Consider the following 13,853-nt stretch of genomic DNA (forward strand, 5'->3'; position numbering starts at 1 on the left):
AGGTATAAGCAAAACTAGAACCCAGTTTGGGTTGGGCCATGTTTCTAACAGATTAGGTACTGCTTTGTTCTGCCACGGTCAAGGAAAGACTTAGGCGTGAGCGAAACTCTTGCTTTAATGACTTGTCAGCCAAAAAGCGTGTCTTTGGCACCCGACTTTGGAGGTTTTCGAGGCACAGCTCACTGGAAGGACACTTCAGGACAAACTCAGCTCAAAAGGCTCAAAAATGAACAAATACACTATTTGCTCCACCAAATTAATTTCTGGAGCAATTTCCTGTTATCTCCAAGCCAAAACTTTCAGCATGAACACTTATCTCACCAAGTCATCTGACATTATTGAAATAGATGAAATGAAAGTTCAGAAGTGACCTTTAGAAACACGTAGCTATTTCATTTCTAATTTTTTTTAACGATTTCTACATAGTGGCTGTTGTCTTTGTTGAAAATGTTTTCCTGTCAGAAGGCTACACAAACCACAAGGACATCAAGCTCATCTATGTTAGTGTTGCTCCTCTCTGGAAACTTAAGTTTTAATTGAGAAAAGGAGTCCTAATATTTTCTGTTAGTGTTAACTAACTTTTCCATCTTGTTTCATTCAACACCACAGAGCAGAGTGAAACTAAAGGCCACAACCCATCAAGTCCCCATCAATACCCGATAACCTTTTTATGAGAAATACCCCCTCCCCCATCTGTACAAACAAACAGCCCACTCGATCAATAGCTTTGCTGCTCAATACAAGTAAAAGTGCAGCAACACGTTATTTAGACTCCTGCTGTTTTTAACTTTGCAATTAGCAGAGACCTGTTAGCCACGCCCCCCTGCTGTGAGCTGCCAGTCACAGCTCAGCCTCCCCTCCCAGGTGCCCTCTGACCCCTGCCGACACGTCGCTGTGGCCTGTCTAGCCTCCGCTCCTTTGGAAAGGAGCTCACCACCTCGAACCCAGCAGTGGGCGCCGTTTGTCTCATTAATGAACTACGGGGATTCCAATTAGAACAACCTGGGAGCAGATAAGTGGCTTGTCTTTACTTTTCCTTGGCAGCACCTGAGCGAGGTCATTTGTTTGGATCCCTACAAACATTCCCATCAGTTAGAATAATTCAAAAGGTTTCATGACCTACATTTGTTATGACAACTCGGCAACAGCTGAGCAATTCAAAGTTACCAGTCAGGCGTGAAGTTTCTCTTAGAGGGAATTATCACTTCAGGTTACAATTCAAAGATCTTTTAAGTCTTGTTTCATCTTAACGGGCACAGGAGAAACCTTAAGCTCAGTGGACCTACGAGGAGGAGAATACTAGAGGCAGTCGTTAAAAGTTTGATTTTTTTTCCTAACTAATTAATGTCCAGGTCCATTGCGACTTTGACAGCAAAGTCATACATCATGATTTGAGGTTTTATTTTACAAAATCAAGCACATTGTATATTTTGACAGAAAATAGTTCAAGTTCAAATTCCTCCTGAACCAAACACGAATCTCGGCTGAAAATAAACAAAAAGAATAAATGCAAACTGACTTAAAGTCTGTCAAGCTGCTTGCTTATCAGTGAAAGGTCCCTACTTTCTGTCAGCTATTATTTCTCTGCCTAAGGGTAAATTTGAAGGGCTAAAGGTTCGTACCCCCATTTGGTTTTTAGATTTCTTCCGTTTCTACGTGTGTTTCATGCCATAAACAAATACTTTTGTACTGTAGCCATTGTGATTCAATTTATTACTCTCATTGGCTGAACTATATCTTTAATTAGTTTGGTTCTGATCTCGATTAGAGACAGTTGATGATCCCTGATTAAACCATGTTTGCATGTTGACCAAAAACATCGATGTTAGTCTCATCCTACCAAAGCACCAGCCTCCTAGGTCAGCATAATGTCACCTTGAGTTATTGAACGTTAACATTGTGTGTTAAAACATCATCTGGAGAAAGTTGGCTGTGTTGGCACCACTCTGCTGGGGCTGAAGACTCTGCACCTTGTCAATGAATTTAATCTATGAATTGATATCAGTTTTGCGAAAGAAAATGAACGAATGCTATAGATGTATGTTTGTGCTGTGCTGGAGTGAGGCTGAAAACCTGCAGGAAACCAACAAATGGGAAGAACGCGCAAGCTCTACACCGAAAATCCTCAGCTGAGATGTGAGCAGGGCCCTTTGCTATAAGGTGATGGTGTTAAATTGTGCTGCCATAGATGGATTGGTATCTCTGGGATGCTCACTCCATCCTGCAGCAGATGCACTTTTCCCTTAGTGAATCTGCTCTTCTCTGGGTTTTCAAGGAAAAAGCCGAGTCACCCGAAAGACCATCTTGTGTTAAGAGTAGTTATTAGAAATATGAGGCCCGGTAATCTTTGCAATATGTCTGTTGGAGTTTTTATGACTCCTTCATGTGATGTTTGTATTCCCTTTTCATGAATGTGTTTAATAACTGACTGCTTGAGCGACTCCCCGCAGGAACAAAACAGCAGTCAAAATGCTGCAAGACAGGATTCCCCGATTGATGTTGTGCAGTGAATCAAAGGTCTGAATCCAAACTGATATCACTCAAAGGCCTCTGAGCATTTCTCCAGTGTTCCTCTGATCCTTTTGTATCAACAGCGAGATTGCATTTGTGCTTAGTTTTGAATTATTGCTTTTTCAATCCAATGACCTCGTTTCCTGGGAGGTTTTTTCAGCTTTTCCAAATTTAATATGGTGTTCAGCATTCCAGTTAGTACAGTTCAAACCACCTCCTGGCTTTTAAGACCCTGATTGGAGTACACGTTGATTACAATGACTACTGGTTGGAAAATGTTTTGATTATTTGTATTCACTATTACAAATTTGAAACAATCATGGGCCCAACAGTTCAAGTCTGTGCAACACCAGGTGTTATGCCTCTTAGATTTTTAATCAGAACTCTACAGGAAGTTGGCCATTTTGGATTGAAGTTTGTTGTTTTTTTTAAGTCTGTGATTGCATTTCTTAAAAACAGTTTGACTCTCCCTCTGAGTCAGGGGGGAAAACTCTCAAGCACAAGAGTTCAATTGTCTTCATTCCTTTTTCAAATGAGAGAGGGGAGACGGTTCCCAGTTGAACCTGCCACGATCTTAGGCTATCTTCGTGGAAGAGAAACTAATGGATAGTGGAGGACAATAGGCAAGTGGACACTGTCCATCTTCTTATAAGGAATTTCAAGACCTTCTGGGTTTTCTTGTTCCCTGGAAGCTTCCAGTGGCAGCCATCTTAGCCATCTTTGTAATACAATAATCTTTGTGAGGAAAATGTTCCTAGTTGTTTTTAATGTTTGTTCTGTATTTGAAGCAGATATCATGCTGAATGACTTCAGCTGGTGTAGGAATTTTGATTGGGGTAGTGGCAGGTAGAAAGACAGAAGGTAAAAATCAAGATGACCCTCTTCTGATGCCAGATGTTTGGAGACCAGTGCCCTGGGCTCTAAAGTTCTCCAAATATTTGCTTGAAAGTGAGAGTTTTTTAAAATTCCTTTTGAAAGGATGGTATTTTCTGAAAGGTAAATGTTCTTCAAAACATTTTTTCTCATGTATCTTTTCTTTACTACTGAGGAAAATGCTTTAGAAAACCCTGTGTCTGAAACATTTAGGGAATGAAACGAATGCATACACTTTGCTCCAGCGCAGCTCCTGTGGTGAATCTGCATCACTCTTCCCTTGCTCCATTTCAGGTGCCTAAAATCTCAAGGCCAGTTCAGAAAAGGGGGAGATAAAAGAAGAAAAGAAAAGCAGAGAAGAATGTCTGACTGTCAGGCAGCGCTGGTCGTTTATCCAGCGCACCAGCGGGCACGCAGCCATGAATAAGGGAGCCAGGAAAATAAAAAAAGAAAAGAAAGGGGAAACCGATCCAATTTCATCTCTGCAGGAACATGACAGAGGAATAAAAGCAATACTAAAGTTCAATGGGCCCTGCAGATTTCCTTCCACATGCAATTTGTCACAAGCAGAGAGGTCCATCCGCTGGAAGAGCTGCTCCTGGAGCTTCACGAGGGCCGCTGTGTCTGTCACAATGTTGGATTGCTAGAAGTACTACAGCCAGAGCACGGTAACTCAGCTTGTGTACTTCTTGCTACATTTTGAGCACTGAATCCTGGTAAACATCAAGCCAAGAGCTGTACGGAACTGTGGGCCTAAAGGTGTTTGTGCTTTTTTGCTTTACTGCATGCAAACTGTTGGGCAACAGCAACCACTAGAGGGCGAAGTTTTACCCCAATCTGTTTTGACAAGACAAGAGATCTCATTAAACCAACTAGAAAGAAATTACACTTTGGTTACCTTCTGGAAAACAGTCTAAAATCAGAATAACACAAAATAAAAGAACATCATGGTTTTGGTGAAATGCAATGACAATACGTTTTTATTTCCTGGTTTGGTGTTAATTTTGCTTTAGAGCAACTGATTGCCAAATGTGCCAAGAGAAATATTCCTCAAGAGTCAAAAAAAAACTTGAATGTCTTGATTGCACAGAATATAATTTCAGATCAGAGTGAAGGAGGATTAATACAAACACCTATAATTTTCCTTGAACAAAAATAAAAAGCAATGCATCACAGTTTTTGGTGGAAGCATCACAAAACATGAACAAGAAGTGTTATAATATTAGCAAGACATCACTGCAGAGACCCACACATCATTCAGAAGCTCAGTTTGAGGTTTTAATCCTTTTTACGAATACGTTAATTACTCTGATGTTAAAACCCTGTTTTTCTCCTACTCCACAGGTTCCCACAATGTTCAAACCATAAATAAATCAAATATTCATTTGATAGCATTTTAAAGCTCGTCTTAAAACCCATCTATTTTACTTGGCTTTCAACACCAGCGGGATCTAGTTTTTAATTGTATGTTTTTGTTTTTAAACTGTAAGTTTTTATTTTTTTATTTATTTACTTATTTTTTTTATTATGTTATGTTTTAATGTACAGCATTTTGTATCAGCTGTGGTTGTTTTAAAGTGCTTTATAAATAAAGTTGGTTTGGTTTGGTTTAAAGCAAACTTCTAGAGAAGAGAGGTCAATTAAAACTTACGTTTTCCAGAACATATTCCGACCATAACAAAAGCTCACCAAAACATCAGCTTCTTTTCTATTCTGTCTTGAAGTGATGCTGCTTTGAGAAAATAATATTTTTAATGCTTATTTACTCCCTGCTGCGACATATATGCTCATTTAGGAGTTCTCTTCACCACTCACAGCAGAACTATTTGATCATAGATTCAAGTTTACTTAGTCGGTGTCCAAGTTTATGTTTGTAAGAGGCTGCAAGTAATTTAGGTGCCATGCTTTAAGTTAAATCAAGATTATTCATAATTCTCTCACATGTAATCATTCATTTCAAATATAAAAACAAATGAATTTTTAATTTATCCATAATAGAAAAATATGAGTACTATTGTGATTTTAAAAAATAGTTCAGGCATAAATATATGTGCAACAGCTGCCTCTATGAATCGATCATGGATGAGAGCTAGTGGATGAATACAATGCATTGGAATCCCATAGAGCCTGGTTGTTAGTTAAAACCAAGACTGTGCTCTGTGAACGACACTAGTACGTGTAAGTGTCAAACAATATTTTAATTAAAAGAATATTAAAGATGTATTGATACATTGATAAATGAGACCTAAAGTCTCTTCACTAGAAAGCTTTGGTGTGCTGTGTTTGAATTGGCAGTCAGAAACTGAACCTGGAGATCCCCAACACCATCTTTTTAAAAAGTCTCAGGATTCAGTGACAAGCTTCTCTGTTACCGCCATTTGTCAATTTCAGAAAATGTGTCATTCTTCTACTTCTTCTTCTAATTAGCACAAGCTAACACTTCTTGGCAAAGAATGTGACAACTGCCAAACATTAACAGGAGTGTCACGGCATGAACATGTCATGTAGCGGGACGATGGAAACAATTTGAATCTTTTCAGTCTGTCGGAAAAATTAAACCAACCGAAGCTGCTGAGAGAGAGATCCAGAAAGCGGTCCGAAATAACAGAAATAGGAGTCACATAACAGGTTCTGTTAAACATCATGTAAGGAATGGCGGCTGGTGGAGCCACATGTCAAGAGATCTATCTTTATCTGCAGTATCATTCCCTCCCTCTTCTTTCTCCTCACTTCAGCCTCTGTGTGTCTCCGTCTTTCTATCTATAGCCAAAGTACTGATTAACTCCCCATGAGTCTGAAGGCCTGAACAGCACTGAGGCCTTCAAATTAAAGACCTCTGTTCCTGTGCAATCAGCAGCGCCTTCCTGCTCCTCACAAGTGATGCTGAGCCTCCTCTCAGCTCTGCAAGGAAATAAGCATGGCTTCCCTCCCCCCACCGCCCCTCCTTCACAGTTTCATCTCAGAAGCGAGTGAGCGACTGAAGGAGTGGTGGAGCTGCGAGGAAAGAGGTGCCCCCTGCAGAGGGCACAGGAACAGAAATCCTCAGTGAGGTTATTCAACTTCCTGACTATATCCTGAGCGGTGATGATGTTGTATCCAAAGAGCACTGGAACACCTGAGCCACAGCCAAACTCTTCCCGTCTGTAACCTCTGGCATATTGCAAACTCACAGTCGCTACAACATTACCTTCCTTAACAATCAGTACGCAAGGATTGTTAGTTTATATGCCAGTGTTTGTTAAAACCTTTGAGCTACGCTTGCCAGTTTGGCAGACGTGGGAGTATCTCAGGCAGGACCTTTTGGAAACATGTAGGACAACGTACTCGCATGCTGCAGATCTGCATCCATTTAATAGCTTTTTAACATTTGCATATTTTACTCTGTACTTTAAACATTATAGATAAGACTGTCATACATGCAACAAATTTCAGCTGCTGCTGTTATGGTTACAGCTGAAGTGTAAACTAAACATTTTCATTCATTTCCTACAGTTTGAACTGTAATCTGATATATTGCTAATAAAAGGTCCAGTATATCTTTATTGTACGTTTTGTTACTGTGATCTGTTTAATAACTTGAAGAGGAAAAAAGAAAACATTGTGTGATTATGTTTCGAAATGCTAAACTTTTTCTACAATGAGGTTTGGACAGAAAAAAAATCTACTGAAGCACATCAGATTAGGTCACCCCCACACTTATCCCTCCTGATTATTATCCCCTGTCCTTTTCTTTTTATTTCTGTCAAATCTTGACAAAATGCAGTTTATGAAAACAAAGACAACTTCCTTCTGTCAAAATGTGATCTTCCCTGAGGCCTCCTGCAGGTACCATTTGGATAGAGAGAAAAATGTCCATCACTGGCCCAAAAGTGTTCTTCTCCTGCTCCCACACTCACACTTATGTGACCGACAGGCCTTTCAGCCAACAAACTTCTGATCAGCGTTCTCTGACCTGAACAGATTGTTTGGCTCAGTTTCAGCTTTCATCCTGAAGTCCTCGGGCAGAGAAGTGTTTGTTCCTTTTCATGTCAGCTGGGACCTCTGAACTGTGACCTCATTACTGCTGCTGTTGGTGGTGCCTCACCTCTGAGCATCAGAGAGTCGGTCCTGATGCTGCAGAAAGAACAAAGCAACAAAAATAGATTTTATTGAACCAAGTATATTCACCTGCTAGACTCGCACAAAATGAGAAGCCTGCAGTGTTTAATTACAGCTTCTGTCAGAGCTGTTTGTTCCAGTAAATTATACATTAGCATTAATTACCATTAGATATGACTGTAATCTAAATAAAATCTGAACCCTGAGCTGCGAGGCTGCATTTAAATGATTATTCTGTTCTTCAGCTACAGCAAATCACAGCTGTGAATTCATACTAGCTCCCGGTGGAACCTACCTCTGTTGATCGATTAACAAAGTTTTAAGACAAAATGACCAGCTCAAATTAAGCGCAGCAATAATTCCTCTGGTCTGCTTTAAAATTTCATTTTCAACTTAGAATATCCAGCTCAACATGTGTAAAACTTTAGGAATTACCAAATAGATTTTTGTTATTCATACTCTAATTAATGAAAACCAATTTTCATTGATTTATCCTCTTTCTTTGAATGTGTTGCGAGGGAGACCTTCTAACAAAGTCAGTTACTGTAGTTTGTTTGCATGTGTGACTGCAAAGCTATGCAGCTTTAAAATGTCTGCAAAATGCAAGCTTGTCGCTGAAGAAAACATGCGAAACACAACACATGTTGTTGAACAGCATTTCTGTTAATTTCTTCTTGTTTTTCTATGAAGGTGGAGTGTCCAGAGTCAGTCCTCAAAGGTCGGTGTCCAGCTTGTTTTAGTTCTCTCTCTGGCGCTAGTTGCTACTTCCTCAGCATGTCGATGTTCAGCAGAGGCTGGCTAACGAGTCATCTTTTTTTATCTAGGTGTGTTGTAAATTAAAACATGCAGAATACCAGCCCATAAGGACTGACTCTGGACACCCCTGCATTAAGCTATTGATGTGTGGGTGAAAATAGATGCCTTTTGTCATCTGTTTGTGTTACGCAATGTTGTTTATTTTTTGTTATCTCTGTGGGTTTTATCACTCACTTGACAATGCATCTTTAACCCTGGAATCCCCAGACATAGAAAAACATAAAAATTATAGTTCAACTTTTTAGGTGGTTTTGTAGGAGTACTTTGGAGATGAAAACACAATGTTTAGGTATTCTTTTATTTTAATTACTTTTATAAGGTGCTATGAACATTTTGTGATGTTAAATGTAACACATTGCCAATTTTGTGTTTTGTACAAGTGTTGCAAAAAATTACACATGTCAAAATGTACTGCCTAGGTTATTATTTTTGGCACTAGAGGCCTTTACCAGACAGGAAATGGGAAGATGGAGAAGGACGGAAGACATGCAGCAAAGATCTCAGGATCAGGATTAAAACTCAGGACAGCTGCATTGAGGATTGTTCTATCGTTACACCACGTAGTGGCCCTACTTTTCACTTTTGAAAAGGAGATTGATAAATATAATCTATTTTATTTTATTTCTTTGACAATTTTGTCATAGACTTTAGGTGTTAGTTTTTTTTTGCTTTCTGTTTTGGATCATTCCATTATTGTTGCACCTTTGAGCTTGCCATTTTAGTTTTGTCCTTGTTAGTTGTACATTAGGATTGAGGTTTCTTAGTTTAATCTTCCTTTTAAGTTTCAGGTTTCTTCTCGTAAGATCCATATACTCTGTTTTTTTTTTTTGGTTTTTTTCCCTCAGCTTGCGTCTCAGCATGGCTATTCTCAATCACCTTGCTCTTCTGTGATTAGACCTTCAGGTTGCATGGTCATTTCAAGCTTTGCCTTAATGCATATAGGTCTCCATCCTCATTCTTTTTTACTGGTTCCTTCTGTTGCCTTCTGAGATTATCCTCCATGTCATCTATTTGTTATCTGGAAGTGTTCTTTTTTATTTCACTAAATATGGGTTTGACAACCCTACAGAATTCCTGTCTCTACTGTGACTCTTTCCCAAGCCCGTCATATATGACAAATGTTGGTTAGGCATATTGCTCGTTCATATGTCCAATATTGAGAAATATGTTTAAAAACAAAACTGTGCAAGAAAATTGTGAGCAAAAACAACTGCAAGTTGTTGCAGGGGATGAGGTAATATTTGGAGAATAACATAAGTACATATTAAAGTAGGAAGTACATATTAAACGGCAATAAAAATTGGAATAAACTGCCCCCCTGGGGTGAGAAAAACAGACAGGAAGAGTGTTGCCAGGGAAACAGATGCGCTCTCAGCATGTGGTCATAGGACTGAACTGAATCAATGATAATGGAAGAAATCAGGAAAGAAGCAATGACAAAAGAATCAATAAGGAATAGGATTGCAAAAGCAAAATTGCATACCTCATCTTTTTTTTTTTTTCTTTATCACATATCCACTTGACATGTTTCTCTTAAAAACTTATTTTCCTTAGACAATTGCCATCCTAAAGACACTATCACTCAAATATGGTACTTACTTCCTGTTTTTAGGAGAGGTGGAGTGGCTACAAATTCATGTCAAAATGTACATTAAAAATTATGTGTTTTTAAAAATAATTAAATATATTAGTTCATACATTGTGTATTTAGGAGTTGTGCAACTCTAAAATATATTTTCAGTTCACAACAATGGAAGAAAAAAATCTTTGGAAAAGGTTTTTATGAAAGCTGTTTGTCCATCTAAGGAGAAATTACATGTTGTGATGTCGGAAACCAAGTTAATGTTCTGAGGCTTTTTCAATGCCAACTAAGACTCAGTCTGTAGGAGCATCCAGAAGACCATGACTGAAATTTCCATACTGAAAGATGCAGCAAATTGTCATTATGAGGATTTCTGACGAGAATTAGCAAAAGAAGGCTGCCTTTCCATTTGTACAACCACGTCCATCCGTTCTTCTTCATGCGTGAAGCTGCGGCATGTTTCATGGCCTTTAACTCAGTCGTAACATTTTGATGCCCCTGATGCCGGAGATGCAGCAGAAGGGTGGAAACGCGCTTTAACCTCTCGGGCTGCGCGTTAAGACGCCCACTGCCCAAAACTCTCCACCCTCAGTGGGATTATTGTGCATGCAGAAAGGTGCCGCTGAGTTTCCTTGACCTCTGACCTGTGCTTAGAGCTCCCTGAGCTGTGTGTGGGTTTTAGCTCTGCTGCAGTAAACCGTCCATTTGTATGGGTTTTTTTTTTTAACCCCCAGCGTCCAGCTTGACTCACAGTTTGGCTTCCCGTGAAGGTTTGCAGAGCAGCAGCAGTATGCAGCAAGGAAGAGGGAGACCCTTAGGTCCTGCCAGTCTGAAGGTGGAATGCCTTTGATTATACCATCTAATCCTCACTGCAACATGCCTGCCGGCCAGGCGGACGTGGGCGGCAGGCAGTGGCGGCGGCGGTGGTGCAGCTGGTTGTTGTTGTTGTTGCTGGATGTTCCTCTCACTCTTCCCTCTGACACAGGTAGGCGATTTATACCCAGCTGAAAGAGCTCCAGGCCTGTGTGTGATTCACATCAATCCAAATTCACCTCCTTTATTTCCCCCACAAACCTTTTTCTTTTCAAGCACCACTTCTGCTCTGGAATGTAGCTCTGCTTGGCACTGAACGCGGCGGCTCTAATCCCCTGCTACCCAAAGACCTTTTATTTATTTATTTTTTTTCCAGCGAGTGGATTTCAGCAGAAAGAAGAGCTAAGCCTTTTTTGTGTTTTTTTTTTTTTTTCACGGACGCCTACGACCACAGAGGATTCGGTCCAATCTTTGTTTACAACACAGACATTGCTGACTTTTTGCTCTCTTCCAATTTTTCAATTATGCGTCCCCTGGCGAACAGCAATTACAATTCACTTGACAGAATATGAGCGCCTTGTTCCCTCTCTGCCCCTGTGAGTGTTGGGCCTCTGTGACGTGACTACAGTGCTCAGTCCTCTCGAAACAGAAACTTATCTATAAGTCTGGCACCACTATCCATCTCTGACATGGACAGAACCGCTGCATTAGCCTGATGCAGAAGCCGCTGATCTCTGAGCGTCCATCACAAACTCAAATAGGAGTCTGTTTCAATTATTTCACATGTGAAGTCCGATTTGTCTTACTGTCACTTTGGATTGCAGAGGAAGCTGAATTGATTGGAGTATATTGGATGGTGGAGCCAGTGACAGGCTGGCCATCGCTGCAGGTTGGAGGTTCCACTGGATGTAATTCCTTCCATTTAATAAAACTAATCAAATCGTTAAAACTACTATATTTTAGATTGACAATAACGAAGACAACAATGTTTGGGAGACAATTTGGGCCCATGTGGACGACTTAGAGCACCTCATTAAAATCCATCCTTTTGAGGTAATTTTTCTGATTTCTATGAAAAGAAAGCAATCTGTCCATTTTCTCCCCTTTCATATTTGTGCAATTTGTGTCGGTTAAGTTTCAATAACATACAGTGAGGTTTGCAGTTGTACAGCATAGAAAAGCGAAGGCGCCATTTACATTTTGCAAGGAGTCGTATCTGCTTTGTAAGTTCACAAAAAAAATCACATTACAGTATTTTAAAATACAATTGGGTGTTTTTTGCTGCATAGTTGGTAACACTGTCACCTTGCAGAAGGTCCTGGGTACAAATCCCGCCCTGGGGTCTTTCTGTATGGAGTTTGCATGTTACCCCTGTTCTCTCCAGCTATTCAGGCTTCAAAAGATCAAAATTGTTGTTAAGAGTGTGTGTGTGCATGGCTGTTTGTCCTTTTGTGTCTCTGTGTTACATTGTGATGGACTGGTGACCTGTCCAGGGAATACCCCTACCTCTCGACCAATGACCACTGGAAATAGGCACCAGCCCCCTCATAACACTGCAAAGACAAGTTCTATGTATGTGTGTATGTATGTATGTATGGATCGATGGATGGATGGATGGATGGATGGATGGATGGATGGATGGATGGATGGATGGATGGATGGATGGATGGATGGATGGATGGATGGATGGATGGATGGANGGATGGATGGATGGATGGATGGATGGATGGATGGATGGATGGATGGATGGATGGATGGATGGATGGATGGATGGATGGATGGATGGATGGATGGAATTGTGTCTATTTCATACTTCTGTACAATGGACGCTCATTTCTAAAACAGTTTTGTGTTGCTGTGTCCTGTGTCAGATCCTTTTCATTACCTTGGCTGCACATAACTCCAGAGTTTGGAAACTCAAGAGTCTGGCTTCATTTCTGGCGGCCTCTGCAGATCCTTTAGGTTTTCCAAGTAACGGTTCTTTGGTTCCTCATTATTTCCTGTCATCTATTCCTGCTTTCCGGTCGCCCACATCTCTGCATACCAACGACCGTGACAGATCCGCCCGATTATTTCAACATTTGCGGGAAATTTTTGGTTTCCTGTCTAGGCAGAGATATTTTTGTCACAGGGAGAAATAATTCATTTATAAAATGTCTGAGTTGTTCGGTTGAATATTTATAAGGATTTTTTTTTCTTGATCACAGCTGAATTTGTGAATATCTTCATGGTACCAAAAAACTCTAATCATTACCTATAATTTCCTATAACTTTCTGGGTTTTAGTTGTTCATGCTCATCTTGTTCTATTACTTTTTTCTTCAGTCAAGGTAATCATATTGTAGGAAACCAAAAGCTAGAAATGTTATTAGACTTTTTATAGTGAGAGTTTTTATTTGTTTGCTGTAAAAAAAAAAAAAAAAAAAAAAGGTAAAATCTGAGCCAAAGTACTTGTTACACATTCTGTTCTGAGACAACAGATGGATGGTTTTATGTTTAAAATCTGCATGTGTGCAAGTAAAAAAAAACAAAAGCTATATTATGTAGCAGAACTTCTAAGCTCTTCATTACAGGAAATCACAGTGGTATGTTTGCATTTCTTACGGCTTTGAATGTTCGCTCTGACTCACTCTGTGCAACTGTTGGGATGGATGTAGCTCTAACTTAGGAAGATGAATTCCTTTTATGCAAAGAAGCAAAGATAACAGCATATGTCTGGGTCAAACTGGAGCGGGTGGATTCCCATTAAGATATTTCTAATGTGAGCGTGTGTGGCTTCTGTACAAAATGAAAAAAAAAAAAAAAAAACCCACAGTGTTGATTGTAATGGAGGATGTAGTAGGCGGCAGTCACCTGTTCGCAGGCCGACTGTAGAGTTTCAGCCCCGACTGTCAGCATCTGACAGAGAGCAGAAAGACACTTAAGATAATTGGCTCCCATCCCTCCCGCCGTCACCTGCGGAAAGGAATTAAAATAAGAAATGGGGGGAAATGATTCTAAGCTCTCGCAGCTCGGTGCTGAATCATAAATCAGCCGTCAGTCATCACTGGCCGTGAGCAGCACCAATGAATCATCTCCTGTCACCTTCCCTTTTCCTTTTCTAAAGCCCAGCCATCTCAGTCATTAGCTCCTCTGGCCCATGAGAGGTGTTAAAGTGTGTA

The sequence above is a fragment of the Poecilia reticulata genome, linkage group LG10, assembly GCF_000633615.1.
Source record: "Poecilia reticulata strain Guanapo linkage group LG10, Guppy_female_1.0+MT, whole genome shotgun sequence".
Classification (NCBI taxonomy): domain Eukaryota; kingdom Metazoa; phylum Chordata; class Actinopteri; order Cyprinodontiformes; family Poeciliidae; genus Poecilia; species Poecilia reticulata.